We start from the raw sequence: 22,551 nt of genomic DNA on the forward strand, positions 1-22,551 counted from the left end.
TGCACTGGGTGCAACATATTATACAAATCTTCATCCTATTCTTCATAAGTCATTGTATTAAAAAGGATTTATTGCAAAATTCCTGCCATGTCCTCCCTAAAATAGAATTGAATTTATGTGCACTTGATCAACCAGCACATCTTCCAAATGAAGATATAAGGAAAGATGGAAATGATAGCCCATTTGTGCACTCATAGGGTCTTTCAAGGAGTCACCAAGAACCCCAATCTGATTCTTGGTTGTCAGCTGCTTGGGGATAATTGAGCTGGAGAACCTGTTCATGATTACCATACGCACAGGAAGCAGATTTATAATCAAACAGAATCCTTTCTTGAACTAGAATTTTTGAATGGGGCATCTCCCCAAACCTTCACCTTTGCTCTCATCGTCTTGGTTCCCTCTGCTTGGAGCACCATTATTCCTGCCCTCTGCTGTCTCTCAAGTAAGCTCCTCTCATCCTGCAGCTTAAGAATCACTTCCACAGGGAGGCCCTCCTTCACCCCTAGATGACAGCAGGCCCATAACAAATGTTCTTAAGGCATCAGTCACCCCTCATGTGAGGCACTCACCACCCTTTAATGACCTGCTGAAGGGGCATTTTCCTCACCAGGCTGTATGCGCTTTTGTTAATTTCTGTATTGCTTGGTGCAAATATAGCACTGGGATATACTAGAAGTTCAATAAGTATTTTCTTGAATTTATCATTTGAAAATAGAAAATTGCTTGGGGAACATGAAATATATAACATACACTATTGGGTTGTCTTGTGGAATATTTCATTCCAGCCTGGAGGATTGTCGCTATACTGATGCAGAGAGAGCCAGTAGGCAATGCTGGAAAGACGTGGACAAATCCCTGCTGAGCATCATGCACAGTCCTGTCCTTTTTAATGAATTGGGAACTCTTCTATCTCTTGCCAGTATTCTGAAGCAGGGAGTGGAGCAACACTTACAGTTATTTCTCCATGTACCAGAACAAGAAATGACTTTGGCATGGATGCTGGCTGGTGTGTGAGTGTGTGTGTGTGTGTCTATTTGGACATACAAATGGCCCTGAGAAGGAGGTGTTAGAAAACGGGGCATGGTCAAATGGTCCCTGCTCATCTCTCTGACTATGCCAGAAGGACTCATGTGAATGCTGCAGGCAGCCTGGTTGTTAACATGGGCTCGTCATAGCCCAGTTGTCTCCTGGCTTCTTCTCAGAAAACAGCAGTATTTTCCAATTGCCTGAGTGGTCCTAGTTGTTATACTAATAAACCCTTCATTCATCTGCCTTCCAGTAGAGACATGAGCCCTGAGTACTCTTTTTGAATTCCTTTCATACTCTACAAAGATGCCATCCACTTAATCATGTAATATCGATCAGACAACTAGGCTGGGCATGTGTTTATTTCTATTTTGTACTAGATCTTAATCATGTCACATAGATAGCAACTGATAGACGTCAAATAAATATAAATGTAACACATTTTCATGAAACTTGGAAACACCAGTAGAGCCCTAAGCTCTTTTTTATTAATACTTCAGCCCCTTTTCTTCTTCATGGTGACCTTTGGAGTATTCTGAGCACCTTGTCACACAGCCTCTCTTCCACTTCCGGTACCACTGCTGATACCTTCAGGTGATGCACTTGCTAGAGAAGTGATTACCTCCAAACCTGTGCATTGAGGCAAATGTGACATTACAGTTTTCTCTTACCTTAGTTATATTTTAGCATACTTGATTATATTTGAGAACATCCGGACGGATTTTTGGATGCAATCCAATCTTATTAAAACACAATTTTCACAATTACTAGATCATATTTTTCCCTTGACCCTGAGATAGGGGGAAAGATGCCCCTTGGACCTATTAAGTGCTATGCATTCTAAAAATGAGGCACGTGCACTTATGTGGGTGCACGTACAATAGCGTGAGGATAAAGTCTTTCCAATAATTTGTTTCACAGGATTATATTCATTAGGATATTCTGTGCGTAGACTTCTATGCCATTTCTAAAGTTGGTTGGAATTCCTAAATATTCACATGTATTATAAACTGATACTGAAGTGACATTCACAACTTACCATTTTGTTGCACTCCATCTGTCCAGCCACTACCCATTCATCCTCCCAGGCCCCATCCGAGTATGGACTCTTGTGCCTACTGATGCTTCTCTTACTCCATTCTGCCTTTATGCTTTATCTATTTCACCCCAGGAAAACCCATTTCAACATATTTCCCTTATTTTCCACTCGCTATATTGGGTGATTTATTATTTCACTCGAGAATTTTGTTTTATGTATGTGCACATCTTATGTCCCAACTAATCATAAAGGTTAACACTTACTGAGCACTTTCCCTGTATTAAGTCATTTAATCCCCCTTATAACTCAAAATATATGCATTATTTTTATCCCCATTTTATCAGATGAAGTAATGAAAGCAAAGAGAGCTTAATGAATTTTCCTGGATCACATGCAATTAGATTAATTCATCCATTCTTCCAACAGTCATTAAATATTCACCTGTATCAATGTTGTATTAGATGATAGGCACTGTATTATAGGTTGTTCCTGGGCAAGGCCAGTAGCTTGCAGTTTTGCAGTGATAGCTATATCCAAAGCACTTATCATAGGTGCAGACATATATAGCTCCAGCCAAATATATGTGTGGATTTCATATTGTATATAGATTTGGATTTCAATATTGTATGTGACAAATGAATTTTAACCTACCACAAGAAGAATCTTGTTGTCATAAATTTAATGTCAAGATAATGGGCAATTCTAAGAAATCACATGCCCTTTGAGATCTGTTCTTTTCCACTGAGTAGGATTGAACAGCCACACTGCCCAGCTCACCTGGCAGAATGCTGCCTCTGCCTTTAGGACTCTGTTCCTCCATGAGAAGCTGGATTTGGGATTAAGAACCCACTTTTAACTTATTTTTTTGTTTTTAGAGAAGGAGGGGAAGGGGCACACAGAGAGGGAGAGAGAGAGAATCTTACTGGGCTTGGAGCTGGACTTGGGGTTCAATCTCACCACCCTGAGATCATGTCCTGAGCCGAAATCAAGAGTCAGCTGCTTAACCGACTGAGCCACCCAGGCACCCCAAAAATCCACTTTTAAACCAAACTGCCCACATCCTGCTCTTCTGTTTTGTAATTGCATATTGACTTCAGTGCAGTGAATGTCAGGAGGCCTCTGGGGAGAATTTTCTCCCTGGGGTCTGACCCAGTTGGTCAAGGGCTGCTGCAGCCTTTGGTTTCCTTACAGTCAAAAGATTTGTTTCTGTCAAATGCTTTAGTGGAGACAAAGTTATTATTTTCTAGATAGAGTTTCATAATAAAGCAGCTCTTCAGTGTTAGGAAGCATAGCTTTGGTAATACTTCTGCTCATTGGGGGAAAAAAAAATTAGGTGAGGCCCCAATTCCAGAACATGTGAATGAAGATATAGTTTAGCCTTGGTTTTAATACATTCTAACATTCTCCAACCAAAAATCTTGAAATAGGTATGCATCAAATGCTTTGTTATAGAATTTATAAAACTGGATAGAGTCTAGTTATCAAAACTTCTCATTTTACACTTAGTTAAATAGAGGCCTATAGGTTATGACTTGTCCAGAGCTACGATTATAGCTGGGTGGTGTCAGAATGGATAATAGAATACAGGCCTCATAATTCCTCTTCCAGAATTTTTTTCTCAGTAGTCAGATACTCTTAACTGCTTGTAGAGTATTCCATCCCTACTACATTTAAAATATATTTCAATTAGGGAAATTCTGATGCAAACAGAAGTTCTTTGAAACACAATCTGTGAGGCAAATTGAAGAAGCATGCCTCTAACATAAACTACATATATTGTTATTTAGCCTGAGGATTGGTTCATTACAGAACTGGCATTCTGTTTGCAAGCTATGGAAAAAACAAAAGAAAACCATAGAAGGCTCTGAATATGGCACCAGAATGAAATAGCTCAGTAAAACTTAAGCAGATGCCCACTGATTGCTTCTGACTTGCAAGCATTGTTTCTTGCTCCTGACTTTGCTTTGCCCCCTTCTTTCTTTAGAGGCTGCTCTAGGACCTTTGGAAACTCCAGAAGCATCACAATCTTATCTAAAATATACATGTCAATGCATGGACAGCATGGAGATTATATAGTCTGCTAAATGAAGCTGCAGATAGTGCAAGGAGGCAAGCTCCATTTATGCTCTACCTGCTAATACATCGACTGGAGACCAGACCTAGACTGTAACTCAAAGATCAGACCCCATCGATACATTTTCTGTAAAGCACAGGCTATTATTTTTCCATGAATTGCAAAATTAAAACAAGAGCATAGAGGTCAAGCGCATTGGATTTCAACCAAGAAAGGCTAGTTTGAAAGCTTTAAATTTAAGATTTTTTCCCCTCACAGGGTAAAACTTGTGGGGAAATCTGTCTGGACAGGTCATACATAAGAAGCAATGTTTCTTAAACAACTAAACAAGGTGATTCAGGGGGAAAAAAAAGGTTTACATAATCTTTTTTTTTTTTTATTGAAGTGTGTTTAACATACAATATGATGTCAGTTTCAGGTGTACAACACTTATATACACTAGGAAGTGATATAATCATAAATCTAGCTACTATCTGTCACCAAAGTTGCTACATATTATTAACTATATCCCCACTGTGCTGTACTTTTCATCTCCTTGTCTTATTTATAATTGAGAGCTTGCACCTTTTGATCCCCTTCGCCTATTTCTTTGGTCCTTCCCACCACTCCCCTCTGACAAACACTGGATTGTTCTCTGTTCTACGAATCTTTCTTCTTTGTTTTGCTTGTTCACTTGTTTTGTTTTTTAGATTCCACATATAAGTATAATTATACAGTATTTGTCTTTCTCTGTCTGACTTATTTCACTTAGCATAATGCCCTGTAGGTCTATCCATGTTGTTGCAAATGGCAAGATTTCATTCTTTTTTTCATGGCTGAGAGGAGGAAAAGTTTAATGCTATATCATCTGATTTTTTTAAATGGAGATAGGAGTCTTTGAAATTTTTATTTACCATCATTTTAATATGAATATTTAAGGCAATTTAAAATTACTTTCCCTCTTACTCTGCATTAATTATGGTATCTTAATCTTAAAGACTGATTTTCCTGAATATGATAATTTTCAGAAAGATAATTTCCTTGGTTAGGAAGGAATTATTTTATTACTGAAAATGTAATTTTGACAAGGTCAATTTACCATCATTCTGTATGAAATGCCTTTTTATTGCTACCCACCCACTTCAGTGGTAGCTGGTTTCTCATTCACATAGGCTTGACTTCAGGATATACACAAATTCCTGGTCCAATCACTATTGGTTAGAATAACAGGGCTGTGTCCTTCCATTTAGGTGCCATGAATGTGAGTCACTCATGATCAAAGTTACTTTTCTTGGAAGGGCTGAGTATGACTGACAGGTATGGTGAGGTCTGTGGATTTCACTGTATAATAGAGTACAGAAGAAAGACAACTTGGGTTGGGTTGTTTGTTTTGAGAAGCCATTGGGACCTCTGTCTGGAGATTTTCAACAGGCATTTGTGCAGAGATATGTGTGCATGTGTAAAAGAGCTCCGGAGGAAGAAAGACATGAGCTGTGCAGTACAGTAGGCAGAATTCTAAGATGGTCTCTAAGATGTCCGCCTCCTAGTACACACATCCTGTATAAGCCCCTCTCCTTAAGTGTAAGTGGGACTTGTGGGTACACAGGTATTCCAATTCCATGACTAGATTACTAATTAGTTAACTCTGAGTTAATCGAAAGGAGGTTGGGTTGGGTCCTAGAGGAGCTGGGTCCTTGCTGAACAGAGAGAGTCTCCTGCTGGTCTTGAAGAAATAACCTGCTATTTGGTGAGAAAACCTATGGAGAAGGCCACATAGCAAGGACCTGAGGATGGCCTTTAGGAGATGAAAGTGGTCCTTGGCTAACTGCTAGCAAGAAAACAGGCCCCTCAACCACAGCTGCAGGAAACCAAACTTAGCCACTAACAACCATGCGCACCTAGAAGAGGATGCTAAGCCTTAGAAGGGACCACAGTCCCAGCCACCAGCTTGACATCAGCCTGGTGAGAATCTGTGCCAATGGCTGATAAAGGAAATTTTCAACTTTTAATGTTTGTGGGCCCTATTCCTGGGCTCCCGGGAAATTATAACTTTTACCAAGGTCAAAATGACTTCACCAAACTTGAAGGCATGGGCTCTATTGCTTCCCCGGGCACACATTGTACATCTGCTTCATGAGCAAATAACCTAAANAAAATGACTTCACCAAACTTGAAGGCATGGGCTCTATTGCTTCCCCGGGCACACATTGTACATCTGCTTCATTAGCAAATAACCTATAAGAGACATTTCAAACTAAAGATAAGAGTAAAAATCTCTCCAAGTCCTGCTCCCATACTTCTGAATGCTGCAACCTTGCACATATTCAAGCATAAGTTAAAGCTTGTAATTTTCTGAAATGTACTTTGTCACCATGATTTGTAACTCTGAATGTAACAAAAAAACATATATAACCCTGTATTGAACATTCCTTCTCTGGAGCACTCTCTTCTTTGTGAAGGTTATGTATCCCAGGCAGCAGCTATCCTCACTTGGGCTCAAATAAAATTCTCTTCCTTTTGTTTTTTTATTTGGAAATTCTAAAAGATGTGTGTGTATGTGTGTCATTTTGTATTGACAGAATCCAGCTAAGCCATGCCCAGAATTCTGAGCCACAGAAACTGTGGTAAATTTATATTGCTTGTGACATCTGGATGGCTCAGGTGGTTTAGCAATCAACTTTTGATTTTGGCTCAGGTCATGATCTCCGGGTTGTGAGATCAAGCCACATGTCAGACTGCGGGCTGGGTGTGGAGTCTGCTTAAGATTCTCTCTGTCGCTCTCCCTTTGCCCCTCCCCTGGCATGTGCGCTCGCATGCATGCACACTCTATAAATAAATAAATAAATAAATAAATAAATAAATAAATAAATAAATTTGTGTTGCTTTAATGAATAAATAAATCTGTGATGATTTGTAACACAGCAATAAGAATGCACCTTTTGGAGTCCCCAGAACATTCATGATAATTGAAGCCATGAGGGTGTGTGAGATTAAACATTGAGAGTGCATACACACAGAAATGAGACGGCTTGAGTGAATTCCTAAAGAAGATTGACATTTAAGGGAGGAGAGAGGAAGAGAAGCTGTAAAGGAGTGGCCAGCCAAGGAGGAGTAAAATCAGATGAATACGGCTGTATGCACCACTTTCTTCCTCTTCCGGCCTTCCTACTTTTTCTTATAAGACAGGAACTTCTTCACCCTTACTCATTGCTCTGCTGGTGAGATTGGCAACAGTGAGTAAACATGGTTCATTCAGCTTTCCTGGACTTTTTCTCCTTTCCAGGATTGACATGACCACAAGCCAAGTGTCTTCTAACCATCCTGCCTTTGCCAGGCAGCAAGATGCCTGGGATGAGGGGGAGGCGGGAGGGGGGTTCTGCAGTTGTAAACTGCAATGGGCTAAAACAGAAGGAACTGTGCTTTCATGTGACTCCAAATTTGGGATCTTGGGGAAAGTAGTGGAAGTCTCATTTTAGCCCCAGGCAGTTGCCAATAGTTTTCCTAAAATAAATCTAATATATTGACTCTGATTTGATTCCCATTATATTTCTCAAATTTTCAAACTTCATCAGGGAAGAATGTGATTAACACTGCAGGAACAACTCACGGCATCAGAAGCTAAGGGAAAATAGAAGGTCAAGAAGGAGGAAAGCATCAACAGGATCAAAGCTACAGAGACATCAGCAATAGTAAGCTTTCAGTAAATGGCAGCGTATTTGGACCTGAGCTGAATTTGTTATACACGTTCTCTCAGTGAATCATCATGACAGTCTTCTGATGAAGCATTTCATATATTCATTTTACACAGGTGGAAATGAAGCAGTCACAGAAGGTCAAATAGTCTAGCAGGAGCTGGAATTCACAGTCCAGAGTACCTGAACCCAGAGCTGCTTCTCACACCCAAGGGATTTGACCACAGAAGTTCTTAATGACCTCGAGAGCATTATTTACTGTTTCAGGGGAGTGTTGATGTCGTGAATCAAACGGCAACTGGTTAGCTAGATAATGGGTGGGAGAGATAGAGAGCCAATTTTAGTTAAAATTTTTATTCAGTTTGGCAATGGAGCTGAGAAGAGGTGAAACAGGAGAAATAGGATACAGGATGGAAGGACTTCTTTCCACTAAGAAAGGAGAGATTTTGAAACTACTTGAATGCTGTTAGGAAAGAGAGCAGGGTGGGATAGGTAAATATAGCTGAGAAATTGAGAATAATTTGAGGAAAATTGAGAACATGAAGTCTCTGAGGAGGCAGGAGGGGAAACAGAGCCATGTAATGGAAAGAGTTCCTTTTCTTGGTTTCAGTTTTCTTGGTGAAGCAGAAAGTGAGCTCATCTACCCAGAATAAGTTAAGGAGAAGATGAGGTGGAAATGATTGTCCTTTGAGAGGTGATTATGAATTATGGGCCAGTCAGTATCCAACCAGACATGACTACAGAGGAAATAACCCAAGATCCAGCTCTTTCCGAAGGCCAAGCCTGTCAATCTTTTCTCTCCAGAAACTGTTTGCAAAGGAAAATTGTGTTTATCACTACTTTTACTATGATTTTAATAATTTAATTTACTTCAATTTTCCTCTAGTTTTCCTTTTATCGTAGACTTTGTTTATAAGTTGTGTTTGTGCGTGTGTGTTATTTAAGAAAAGCTAATGTTCTTTTCAGGAATGCTGATTTTGGTAAGTATAAATCTCATTCAGTTTTATATCATCTTCTTTGCCAACAGAAGACGTTGACTGAGATCTCCTCTCTAGGCCATGACTTCGACACAATTCACTCTAATTCAGACTCCTGATATATCTTGACCTTGAAGAATGCAGTATCGAAGCTTCTAACTGATTCTGCAAACTCTATGAGTTTCCCACTGAGTTTCCCCTTAATGAAGCAGCAGATTTTTTTCTAAATTAAACAATCAAATATGAATGAGCTCTTATACTATGTCCATGATTGTGGTGCATGCTGTGGAACATAAGACAAAACCAAACCAAAAGCAAAGTCATAGTTTGCGAACTTAAGGAGCTTACATTTTAGATGCCAACACAAAACAGCATGCAGTAAACAACTAGAGAACAGTATGAAACAGAAAGTGCCACATCCTTTAGGGCAAATGATGCCTTATGTAGGTTGGTGTGGCCTTCGTGGAAAAAATTAGAGCTGAGATGACATCTTAAAGAAGACTGGAAATAGGGGAGCCAAGAGAAAGTGACAGGGTGTTTCAAAATGGGAAGACACAGTGAGAAGGAATAGAGGGTAAGGTTAACTAGAGCATGGATGAAGAATAGCACGGAATCTGTGCAAGAGTGTGTTTGTATTAGAGAAATATGGATAAACAAGTTTGATAGCATGTAGAATCATAGGGTGAAAGATACTTTCAAGCTGGCCTATAATAGTCCTCCTTTGAAAGTTTGGGNTGACATCTTAAAGAAGACTGGAAATAGGGGAGCCAAGAGAAAGTGACAGGGTGTTTCAAAATGGGAAGACACAGTGAGAAGGAATAGAGGGTAAGGTTAACTAGAGCATGGATGAATAGCACGGAATCTGTGCAAGAGTGTGTTTGTATTAGAGAAATATGGATAAACAAGTTTTATAGCATGTAGAATCATAGGGTGAAAGATACTTTCAAGCTGGCCTATAATAGTCCTCCTTTGAAAGTTTGGGAGACTAGGGCTGAGGGGTAGGTGATTTCCCAAATATGCCTCAGTGGTTACATGCAGAACTAGTTTAAGGAAGGGTTCAGTTTTGGGGTTTGTGTTTTGCTTTGTTTTGTCCTGTTTTGTTTCTATTGAAGTTCTTGATTTCAAGACTGGGGCCTCTGCCCTATAAGGGAGAGGTAGACGTAATAGTACAGGAGTTCAGCTTGCTGGCTGTATGAGAGTTTCAGCTAAAATACTGATTTTGGTCATTACACTCATGTCACCTTGGACAAGATTGGTTTTTAATCTTTCTGAGTGTCTTTCTCCTCATCAGTATAATGGGGAATGCTAGTAGTATCTACCTAAACGGGTGTGCTTTTGTGTACTAGAGGTAAGGTACTTATCACAGCACACAGAACATATTAAGTATCCAATATATGTTATCTGTTGTTTCTATTCTGACATTATTTGAATGTTAGCCATGTTTGGCAAGGTTATTTGAGATGTATAAAGGTAGATTAAATAGATAACTTAATGCTTAATAAGAGAGAAGACGTATAAACAAAACATTTATAGTAAAAGATAAAAAGTGGTCTCGGTTGTCAGTAAGGGATAGATAAAATAGACAAAGTACTGTGAGCATTAAGAAGCAAGAAAAATGTCTTCTATGTGGAAATAGCTTTGTGGAAATGGTGAATTGTTTTTCAAAATAAATCTGCCAGAGAGGCACCTGGGTGGCTCAGTCTCTTAAGCTTCCAAATCTTGATTTCAGCTTAGGTCATGATTTCATGGGTCATGAGATCAAGCCCCAGACTGGGCTGCCCCTTAGCAGGGATTCTGCTTGAGATTCTCTCCTTCTGCCCCTCACCTTATGCACTTACCCCCCAAATTAAATAAATAAATCTTAAAAATAAAAATAAACCTGCCAGAAAATAACCAGTCAAATAAATACTATTTTTTCAGTCACCTTGGGAGACAATCTATTACATATATGAGATTTCACTTAATGATCAAAAGGTATTTGGACACCCCTTCGGAAATGACCTCCACACTAGTTTACACTTCCACGCCTGAGACTTGTTCCTGATCTCCTTTCAGAAGGATGCGGCAGATTCGTGTTGGGGAGCTCAGCGAGGAGAGGAGCCTCTCTAGGTGAAGGTGACAGATGAGCAGAGGCACAGAGCTGAGCATGAGAGGGCACACGGTTGGAACCCCTCAGAATGGATCTGGAGGGCTGGTGCTCACAGAGAAAAGAAGGCTGAGCAGTCCTCCCTAGAAGATCACTACTTGAGAACAGAGAACAGTGAATTAGGTAAGATCAACTGGGAGGAGGAAAGTTGAGGAGAATCCTAGAGGAAGGGTTGTGGGTACCCCAGGAGTGAGTGGGTAAGTCAATGAGAGCCCACGTCACCCAGACCCCTGCACTGGAATTCCACCCTACCCGCGGTGGAGATTGGGTTTTAAGCTGGACAACCCTGTCACTGCATAATTTTTGCAAGAGATTCTAGCCTTCTCTCCTGTTCTTAAAGGGACTGTTTCAACCAGTTTAAAATGAAATATGGCTTTTGCTATTGCTTTTTTATTTAAAGCTTTATTAGTTTAAGGTGGTTTCTTCCCCCCCCTTCCAGGTTTCTTGATAGTATTATTTTTTCTAGAAGAATTGCTATAGGATTAGAACATGTTCCTTGAAGATAGCATTTGATTATATTTTAGATGTGATATTTTCTTAGTGGAAAAACTTTTAACTCAAAATTATATATAGTCTTTTTGGAATCATTATTTTTGCTTAAGTCAGTTTTGATTAGGTATTTTTTTCCTATGGATGTGTGTATTTTGTCTCTGTTCAAAATTATTGACTTATATTATTCAATTTTTGCTCCTATTTTTCTTTTAAACTTCTGTTTCCATAATGACACCTTCCTTTACAGTCCTAAATTTCTAATTTGTGACTTTTATTTTCTTAGTCACAGTAGCCAATGTTTGTTTGTTTTCAGAGACCCAAATTTGGACTCTGNGCTCTGTACTCTACCGTATCTGGTTTCTATTTCATTTATTTCTGCTCTCCTCTTTGTCATTTCCCTTCTTTCTACTTGGAGGTTTCTTATCTGTTTGTTTATTTTTCCCTAACATCTTAAGTTGAACACTCACTTTTTATTTTTTTGCCTTTTGTATTTCCCAATAAAAATATTTCAAACTACAAACTTACCTCTGGATTTTGCTTTTACAATATACTACAAATTTGGATATATAGTATTATTTTTCAGCTTGATTTTCTATTTGATCCATACCTTACATATAGATACTATTTCTAAACACAGGAAGTATTAATTCCTTCTATGTTAATTCTTTCCAAGTTTTTTATTGATGAAAACAACATTGGTTAACTCAAAATGGATCAAAGACTTAAATATAAAACATAAAACTATAAAATTCTGAGAAGATGACATAGAAGAAAACCTAGATGACCTTGGTTATGACAGTGCCTTTATAGATATGACACTAAAGGCACAATCCATGAAAAAATAATTGATAAACTAGACTTCATTAAAATTAAACACTTCTACTGTGTGAAAGGCAATGTCAAGAGAATGAGAAAACAAGCCATGGACTTGGGGAAAAATATTTGCAAAAGACACATCTGATAAAGGACTGTATCCAAAATTTATAAAGAACTCTTAAAACCCAACAATTAGAAAACAAAAAAAACCTGATTAAGAGATGGGCCAAAGACTTTAATAGACACTTCACTGGAGAAGATACACAGGTGACAAAATACTCACATGAAAAGATACCCTAGACCATGCCATCAGGGAAATGCAAATTAAAACAACTACTGCATATCTATTAGAACAGCCAAAATCCCAAACACTGAGGACACCAAATGCTGGTGAGGATGTGGAGTCAAGGAGGGTAATTCCCCCAGCCCCTGACTGACCTTTGGCTTCTTGGACTCAGTAACATATGGTTAAGGTCCTTCTATGTCTTCTCATGGTTTCATAGCTCATTTCTTTTTAGTGCTGAATACTATTCCATTGTCGAGAGGTTACAGTTAATTTATCCACTCACCTACTGAAGGACATCTTGGTTGCTTCCAAATTTTGCCAGTTATAAATAAAAATTCTGTAAACATCCATGTGCAGGTTTTTGTGTGCACATAAGTTTTTAACTCCTTTGAGTTAATGCCAAGGATCCTAGAGTAACAGTATTTCAGTTTTTAAGAACTTCCCAACTGTCTTCCAAAGTAGTTGTACTACTTTGCATTCTCATCAGCAATGAATGAGCATTCCTGTTGGACCCACATTCTCACCAGCATTCCGCATTGTCAGCGTTCTGGGTTTTGGCCAATCTAAGAAATATGTAATAGTATCTCTTGAATTACCTTTGTGCTTTTCTCAAAAATTAATTGACCATATACGTGTGGCTCTATAACTCAGCTCACTGTTCTGTTTCACTGATCTGTATCTATCTTTACACCAACAGTATACGTCTTGATAGCTGTAGCTTTATATTAAGTCTTTAAATCAGGTAGCTCATATATTCCACATTCTTCTTTCCCAAGACTTTGTCCATTTTATATCTTTTGCATTTTCTGTTTTTTATAAAGATTTTATTTATTTATTTACTAGAGCGAGAGAGAGAGAGCACACACAAGCAGGCGGAGCAGCAGGCAGAGGGAGTGGAAGAAGCAGCCTCTCCACTGAACAAAGAGCCCAATGTGGGGCTCAATCCCAGAACCCTGGGATCATAACTTGAGCTGAAGGCAGATACTTAACCGACTAAGCCACCCAGTACCCTCATCTTTTGCATTTTCAAAAAAGTATTTTTGGAATGGAATTTCAGTTTGTACAATACACAAAATTCTCCTTGAATCTACGGACAGTTTGGGGGGGAATTGTTACCCTACTAATATAGTCTTCTTATTAACATAGATAGCTCTCCATTTATTTAGGTTGTCATTTATTTCTCTTAACATTGTATTATATTGCAGTTTTCAGTCAACAGGTTTTATTAAATTTATCTCTAAGTGTTTATTGTTTTTGATGTTTTTATGAATGATATTTCAAAATTACTTCCCAATTGTCTGTTGCTAGTGCATAGATATGCAATTGGTTTTACTTTACTGATTTTCTGTCTTGTGACCTGGATTAACTCACTCATTAGTACTAGTGGGTTTTTAGAACAACTGAATTTTAGAATTTTCTGTGTATACAACCTAATGCTTGCCAATATAGGAAGTCTTAACTTTTCTTTCCCAATATGTATGTCTTTTTTCTTCTTTTTTTAATTGCAATGACTAGGATCTCTTGTACAATGAAGGATAGGAATGAAAGGGTTCTGTATTTTGCCATTAAGTATGAATATGAGATGCAGGTTTTTCAGAGAAACTCTTTATTAAATTTAGGATGTTTCCTTCTATTCATACTTCACTCAGAATTTTTTATCATGAAGTGATGTTGAATAATGTCGTAGTCACCCAGGCTGCATAACCAAATGCCATAGGCTGAGTGGCTTAAACAACAGAAATTTAATTTTTTCACAGTTCTGCAGGCAAGATGTCCCAAATCAAGGTCTGTCAGGGTTAAGGTCCTGGGGAGAGTTCTTTTCCTGGCTTGCTTATGACCACCTTTTTTCTTGTTCTCCCATGATGAAAAAGAGAAAGCAAGCTCTCTGGTATCTGTTCATATAAGGACACTAATTCTATTGGATTGGGGCTTTACTCTTATGATCTTATTTAACCTTAATTACCTTCTTATAGGTCCTATCTCCAAATACAGTCACACTGGGGATTAGAACTTCAACAGATGAATTTTGGGGAGACACAATTCTGTCCATAGTAATGTCAAATGCTTTTTTTTTTGCATCCACTGAGATTATCACATGATTTTTCTCCCATATTATGTTGATGTGATAGGTGACTAATTCTTCTGGCTTGTTGTGTTCTTCAGTAATATTAATCTATAGTGTTCTTTCCTTGTAATGTCTTTGTTGGGATGTGGTATTAGAGAAGTTCTGACCTTTTAAAATTAGTTCAAAAGTGTTCCTTCCTCTATTACTTTTTTAAAGAGTTTGTGTAAGATTGGGATACTTCACAGAGCTCACCAGTGAAGTGAGTTTTCTGGATCTGTAATGTACTTAATGAGAAATTCTGTAATTATAAACTCAATTTCTTCAATAGATACAGTGCAATTCGAATTTTTTATTTTACAAATGTCTGTGTATCATTCACGAAATGTGTCTCTGTTGTAAAATTTACATAAAGTTGTTTATTTTTTCATATTATTATTTAATGAGTGTAAGGTCTTCAGTTATGTACCTTCTTTCATTCTAATTTAGCAATTCACTGTTTCTTGCTTTTTTCCTTAATCACTCTAAATAGGGATTTATCCATTTAATTATTATTTCAATAAAGTAGCTTTTTGTTTCATTATGTGCCATTTGTGTGATGGTTTTCTTTGTGTTTATGCTTCTTGGGTTTCTTGGATGTGTTGGAATATATATATATATATGGAATATATATATATATATTATATCTGGGATATTGGAATAGATATAGATAGAAAAAATATATATTCTAATATCTCAGATATATAGATAGATAGATATAGATATAGATAGATAGATAGATAGATAGNGGAATATATATATATATTATATCTGGGATATTGGAATAGATATAGATAGAAAAAATATATATTCTAATATCTCAGATATATAGATAGATAGATATAGATATAGATAGATAGATAGATAGATAGATAGATAGATAGATGATAGATAGATTATTGGAATATATATTCCAATGTGAGTTTGGCTATTATTGCTGCACAAAGTTTTAGTTCTGGAACTTAAACTACATATAAGTTGTTCTGTTTGATGACCCACAAGTCACTAATACCCTGCTCATATTTTTTTCCTTTAGTTTTTCTTATGCACGCTTCAACTTGGATAACTCCTATTGCTCTGGTTTAGTTTCCACGTATCTACTGAGATATCTCATTTCTTCTCTATTATACTCATATTTTCCTTTAAATCCTTAGTATATTTATAGTAGCTGTTGAAAAATCCTTATCTCTTTAATGCTTATCATGTCTTTTAGCGGGTGTGTCATCTCTGGGTCTGTTTTTATTGATGGATTTTTCTTTGCATGTATAGTATTTTTGTATGCAAATGTTTTTTGTATAAAATGTTTATTCATTTATTTATTTTTATTGAAGTATAATTAACATACAATGTTATATTACTTTCAGGTAGACAATATAATGATTTAACAACTCTGTACAGTGCTCCGTGTTCATCTCTTAATTCCCTTTACCTATGTTGTCCATTCCCCACCCACCTCCCCTCTGGCAACTACCAGTTTGTTATCTATGTTTAAGAGCCTGCTGTTTCTTTGTCTCTTTTTTTCTTTATTTGTTTTGTTTCTTAAATTCCACATGTGAATGAAATCTTATGGTATTTATCTTTCTCTGTCTGATTTATTTTATTTAGCATTATACCCTCTGGGTTCATCCATGTTGTTTGCACCTCATGTTTATTGAAGCATTATTTACAATAGCCAAGATATGGAAGCAACCCAAGTGTCCCTCCATAAATGAATGGATAAAGAAGATTATATATATAATTGAACATTACTCAATGAATGAGATCTTAGTATTTTTAAATGTTCTTTGGACATTGTAAATACTCAATTGTTGAGTGTTAAGATTTTGTTGTCCTTCATTGACTGTTAGATTTTGTTATGGATTATTTTGACTACATTGAATTTGTTAAAGCTTTGTATAGAAGAATCTAGAACTATGGGACTATAGTAGTCCTATTCCAGGGATGCAACCTTTCTCAGATATCTACTAAATGCCTATGTAATTCAGCAAATCTCTCTACGTAAGCCAGTCAGAATGCCAACATCTCCTAGAATCCTTATTTGGCTCATAGCTCCCCTATACCTACTGTTTACCCAAGACCATAAAATCTTGCCCTACGTATGTGAAGCTTAGTATTCACCCAAGACTCAAGGGTACCCAATCAGTTTCCTCAGGTTCTTCTCTGTAAAGTTCCCTCCTCTCTGATAATGTCTTATAAATTCCATTTACCTCAGCTACCCCAAACTTTGACTTATGTGTTCTCAATCCTACAAGACTATCACAGTCTGTATGATAGTTTTTGTATGGACCTATATGGAATCCAAATTTGTATGGACTCCAAAGTCTTGAGCTGCTATTGAGAAAGGGCCTCTGAGCAGAAATTCAGGACAATTATTTGGCTTACTTAATTCTTTTCTTTTCTTTCCAGTATCACAGTCCCATGCTATCTGTTGTCTAAAATCTGAAAATACCTGTTTCATATATTTGGTTAATTTTTAGAGTACTTATTGTGGGAGGGATGGTTTGGTGCCAATCACCCTGTAATAATCAGAAACAGAAGTCCAGCATATTAAAAAAATAAATAAAGTTAATGCACTATCTTCTTATTATTCCTTTTATTTATTTCAAAACTCTTTAGAGATTCCATATTTTACTCAGTATAGTAAGTCCCTCTCAAGCCCCATATAAGGTCCTGAATCATCTATCTCTCTGTTACTTCTCTGACTTCATATCTTATTCTAGCCCTCATTTCCTCAAACCAGATGTGTTGGCCTTCTCGATCTTCTGAAAACACACTAACTTTGTTTCTCAGCATGTTTACTTATAGTTATCTCTAAATATTCTTTCCCTTGTTACCTACATGATTTATATCCTCACTGCTTCCGAGTATTTGCCTCAAATTCTCCTGTAACTACAGCTTTCCCTCATGATCCCATATACAGCATATACCTCACCCTCCCCATCACTTTCTATTCTCCCTTACCTGCTTTATTTTCTCCATAGCGCTTAGCAATACTAAATACACTCCAAAAATCCCCAGTCCTGAACAAGCTCTCAAACTTTTACTTGGCTTACAGTTTCCCAGTATTTATTCTGTGCTCAACATCATGGAACTAGGCCCCATACTTGAGCAATTTAGAATTCAACCAAGACAATGAAACTTCTTTGTAGTTTGATTTATTCATTCATTTATCTGTTTCCATTCCTCCTACTAGAATCTAAGAACACAAGTATTTCATTTTATCCCCTGGAACAGTACCTGGTAATACTAAGTGTTTAATTCATAGTTGTTGACTTCATATAATAAAATTTCTCATGTTTTCGGAGAAAATGCCATTTAATATATAATTATGAGTGGAAGCAAGATATTGATAAAAATAATAAATGTTTGGGCTTTCTATTATAGGGAATGTCAGAGGAAGCCAACTAGAAATGATTAAGAGAACTTCTGAGGAGCACAGAGAATCTTCTTGTGAAGAAAATCATAAATTTGGAATAGGTCCAATTAGTAGAGCTGAATCTCTCTCTCTTTTTTTTTTTTTTCTCATGAACACTTAGCTTCTCAAGATAGAAGACTGAGCTGGTCAAATAGTAGCAATTAACAAAGTTGGGGGGGACAAAGAGGTAAGGGCCCTGAGAGTACTGATGAGCAGTTAAGGCCGGTCAGGCTAGGAGAGGAATTACATCCTTACATGATGAGAAGGGATCAAAGACTAGAGGTTATGGGGGGCAAAAAGCATGCAAGGTGGGAGTGAAGATGAAATATAGTTGGGAGATAATGGTTAAATTTTAAATTTCTCTGGTTTATTTTTGAAGGCTGAAAAGATCTCAGCAATGACTTGGTCTAAGTCATTTTATCAATGAGGAAGTTAAGTCCCAAGCTGGTGAGGTGACCTCTCCAACATCTCCAATAAAAAGAGGTCTACCTGAGTGCAACCCAAGTCCCTAGGGACCAGTGAAGAACAAGTCTGCCACCAGGAAGTTTCTCCCATCCAACCTTCCCTTAATGTGGGGTCCCAGCTATAGTCACTTATCCTCCCTCAACTTCAAGAGTTCAAATTTCCCAATGACAAAAGGAGGAAATATGTAGACTATAGCCCTGCACTGTTTTCTGTGTGGTTCAATAAATTTTTGGCTTCAGAGCATTTATTTTTAAGACAAGTTAAAATGTAACTGCCTCAAAGCGTTTAGCTTGCCAGCAGGATGCCTGTCTCTAGCCGACAGGACTGGCTGCCTGTGTTGTTTGGGTTTCTAACCAGGTTGTCTGACAGCAGGGTGCTTTTCAGTTCGATCAAGGACAATGGGCTCTAGATCAACGCTTATCATATGTCAGGCTTTCCTCTCAGATTGGAGAAATCTCATGGTCACATTGGCCATTGGTTCAGTTGGAGCTTGAAGAGAGGCAAAAATGACTCACCTGGGTTATGAGTTGCAGGGGAGTCTTCAGGTTTCAGTGTGGTGTGGTAGTAAAGGTCTGTGTGGTGGGTCAGGAAACCTGTGACCCAGTCCTCCTTCACCATCTACTTGGAACATGTAAATAAAATCATTTCACTGCACTAAGCCTTGGTTTAACCATCCCCAAAGTGAAGGAATAGAAGATATCATCTTTAGGGTTTATTCCTGTTCAAAAATCTTGATTTACATGGAAACAGATAAGAAATCTTCCCACATGAGGACCTATCAGATGAAACATGAGTGAACTGAAGTCTTCTAAGAAATTCCTATTACTGCTTTATTTCTGGTTAATGATCATGACGCAAAATGAGTTAAGGATGAACCAGTGACAAAGTGAATTCCAGCTCTTGTGGGGGAATCTGAGAGATCCTGAGCATCCTGGCCACAAAGGGGTTAATTCCCTTCAGATGACACAGAGAGGGGCAGGGAAGTCTGAGTCTGAATAGTCAATAAGCAGAGTAAATAAGCCCCAATGCTAGAGAAGAGATATTTGCTGATTTCCCTGTTTTATACTGGAGATGAATTGCTTTGGATACCCAGATGTTAATTGTAGCCAGAAAAAGGCCAGAACACTGTGATTGTGTGATATAGTCAGAAAAACACGTGATTTGGAACTGAACAGACCTGGAGTCAAATCCAGTTGTGGTCTAACTATCCATCTTTTCGGAATCCAAATTCTGACATTAGTAACTTGGGGATAATTATATCTTGCATGGGTGTTATGAGGATTAGAGATAATATATGCAAAATGTTTGGCACATGGCAAACATTTGCTAAATGGTACCCGATTTTATCACTGAGACATGAGGAAAGGGACAAGAATTTTAGCCCAAAGAGCAGCACAGAAACACCGCAATTTTGGCAAACTCAGGACATCTGAGGATACTCTCAGATCCAAACGTGATTTTGTGAAGAAGTCCTTAACACAACCATATGATAGTGATGTTCTTAGGACCCATGGTAGCAGTTATGGAAAGATACACAGTCATGTGTCTCTGAGCTTTCTTTAGGGGACCAGAGAACATAGTGACCCTGGAACTTCTACAGAAGAGCCTTAGTGGTGGCAACTTAGTTGAAAATGGGGACCTAGGAACCTGCCTTGAAACTAAGTTTATACATAAGTTTATGAATGATTGAAAAATGACAGTTATATTTTTCAAGGAATGGAAGATGTACAGAGTAGGAGGGATGGGTAGACAAAGTCCCATCCTCATCACACTTTGTGAAGCCCACACTGCAGACATAGCAAACAAAGTATGAAAACAAAATTTTGACTCATGAGAGTTTTATGCTAGTTGGGACATTAGAAATCTCAGCCAGTTCTCTCCCTTTATGGTTAAAGACAACAGTTAGCATGGAAAACAAAAACTATTGGCCAAATGTTAATCAGGGTAAAGGGATAAATGTCTAAAAACCTGGTGTTTGGTTTCAGTCTCCCAATACATATGCACATAGGTACAATCACACACACACACACACACACACACACACACACACACACACACACGCTTATTAGAAATAGGACTAAAAACCAGAAGGCAACAGGGTTTCCTTTTATTCTCTGCTCAAATACTACTCATTTGACAAATATGATGACAAAGAATCTCTCCTTGACCAAATTCTAGTCAGCCTCACCTGAGTTCTTTTTCAACTAGTTTCTTTGCTTGGGTATGTCCTCAAGAGCCCAGTTTTAGCAAGAACCCCGTCATGCTGTTTTAGCCAGAATCTTCCATCCTCAATCTGATCATTCCTGATAATTTGACCAAATGTCACATCCTTCTCCATCCCCCAGGTGATGTCTCACCACTTTGACCTGCATTCAGCAATAATCCTATTAGGTCGGGGCGCCTGGGTGGCACAGCGGTTGAGCGTCTGCCTTTGGCTCAGGGCGTGATCCCGGCATTCCAGGATCGAGCCCCACATCAGACTCCTCTGCTATGAGCCTGCTTCTTCCTCTCCCACTCCCCCTGCTTGTGTTCCCTCTCTCGCTGGCTGTCTCTATCTCTGTCGAATGAATAAATAAATAAATAAAATCTTAAAAAAAAAAAAAAGAATCCTATTAGGTCAATTTGATAAGGAATTACCTTGCCCTCTTCAGTAATTTTCCATCTCCAGACTCCCCACCTCCTCCCACATACCCCAACCCCCTACCTAATTCTGCTTCTTGGCTTTAAATTCCAACTTTTCCTTGTTATATTAAGAGTTGAGCCCAATCTCCTCTAGTGCAAAGCCCCATTGCACTGGTCCCTGTACCTATCACAATAATCCTGAATAAAGTCTGCCTTACTCTTTTAACAAGACTCAGAATAGGTTTTGTTTTTGTTTTGTTTTGTTTTGTTTTCTCTAACAATGAACACCAAAAAAGAAATAAACTAAACTCCAAGGCAAAGAAAGGCAGAGAATGAAAAGCAGCTTCTGTAAATATAGGTAAGTGTAGTGACCAAAAAATCATGTTAAATGTAATAGCTTAAAGCAATCAAATATTTGCTAATTGTGTTTATAGAGGTTCAGAGACAAAAGTTATAATTCTTACTTTCAATGAGCTCTAGTCCAAAATGCAACTTAACTGTATACTTTTATAGGGTTCTTATGCTCTTTATAATGCCACTGCAGAGAAGGGAAGGAGCATGGGATGTGGGTACATTGTTCTACCTACTTAATAGATAAGTGACCTTGAGCACCTGGGAAGGTGCTTTGAGGCTTGGTGGCTTCATCTTTAACAGGAAGGTAATAATCCCTACCTCACTAGATTGCAGGGAAGATCAATTGAGTTACAATTGAGTTAATGTAAGCAAAGTAGCTTTATAAACTTTAAGAGGCCCATACAAATGCTAATTGTAGCTATTTTCTTCTCTCTTAAGAGTGCAGTTGGCTTTCTTGGTGAAGCTTTTCAGAGAAGGGCAAAATTGACCCCGAGCTTTCAAACAAATGCCCTTTTAGATAGAGTCTATAAATTATGATTTGAACTTTAAGAAAAAAAAAAAAAGAATGGATAATTTTCAAAATTACCCAATTTTGAATACTCTGTCTATCCTCCTTCCTTCAGGTCTCACTGGCATCCCATGCTGTTTCCAGAGTGTAACCCCTTGTTCTAACCTCTTCCTGGTGGGAATTTTCTTCCTCCTTTCTTTTTCCCCCTCTCTAACTAGGTCATCCTCAGCAGGGACTTCCAAAAAAAACATGACAACTATAAAACTCTACCAAGAAAAGATTTGAGCTGATATTTAAGACAAAGTTACCAACAATTATGCTGTAGAATTGACTGTAATACAGCACACTTCTTTGACATACATCTTGTTTGGTAGTAAGAGAATGTTATTTCCAATAGCATACCATGGGGCACCTGGGTGTCTAAGTCAGTTAAACTTCTGCCTTGGACTCAGGTCATGATCCCAGGGTCCTGGGATTGGCCCTGCCTCTCGGGAATCCCTGCCCAGCAGAGAGTCTTCTCCCTCTCCCTCTGCTCCTCCTCCTGCTTGTGCTCTCTCTC

The sequence above is a fragment of the Ailuropoda melanoleuca genome, chromosome 18 (genome assembly GCF_002007445.2).
Source record: "Ailuropoda melanoleuca isolate Jingjing chromosome 18, ASM200744v2, whole genome shotgun sequence".
Lineage (NCBI taxonomy): Eukaryota > Metazoa > Chordata > Mammalia > Carnivora > Ursidae > Ailuropoda > Ailuropoda melanoleuca.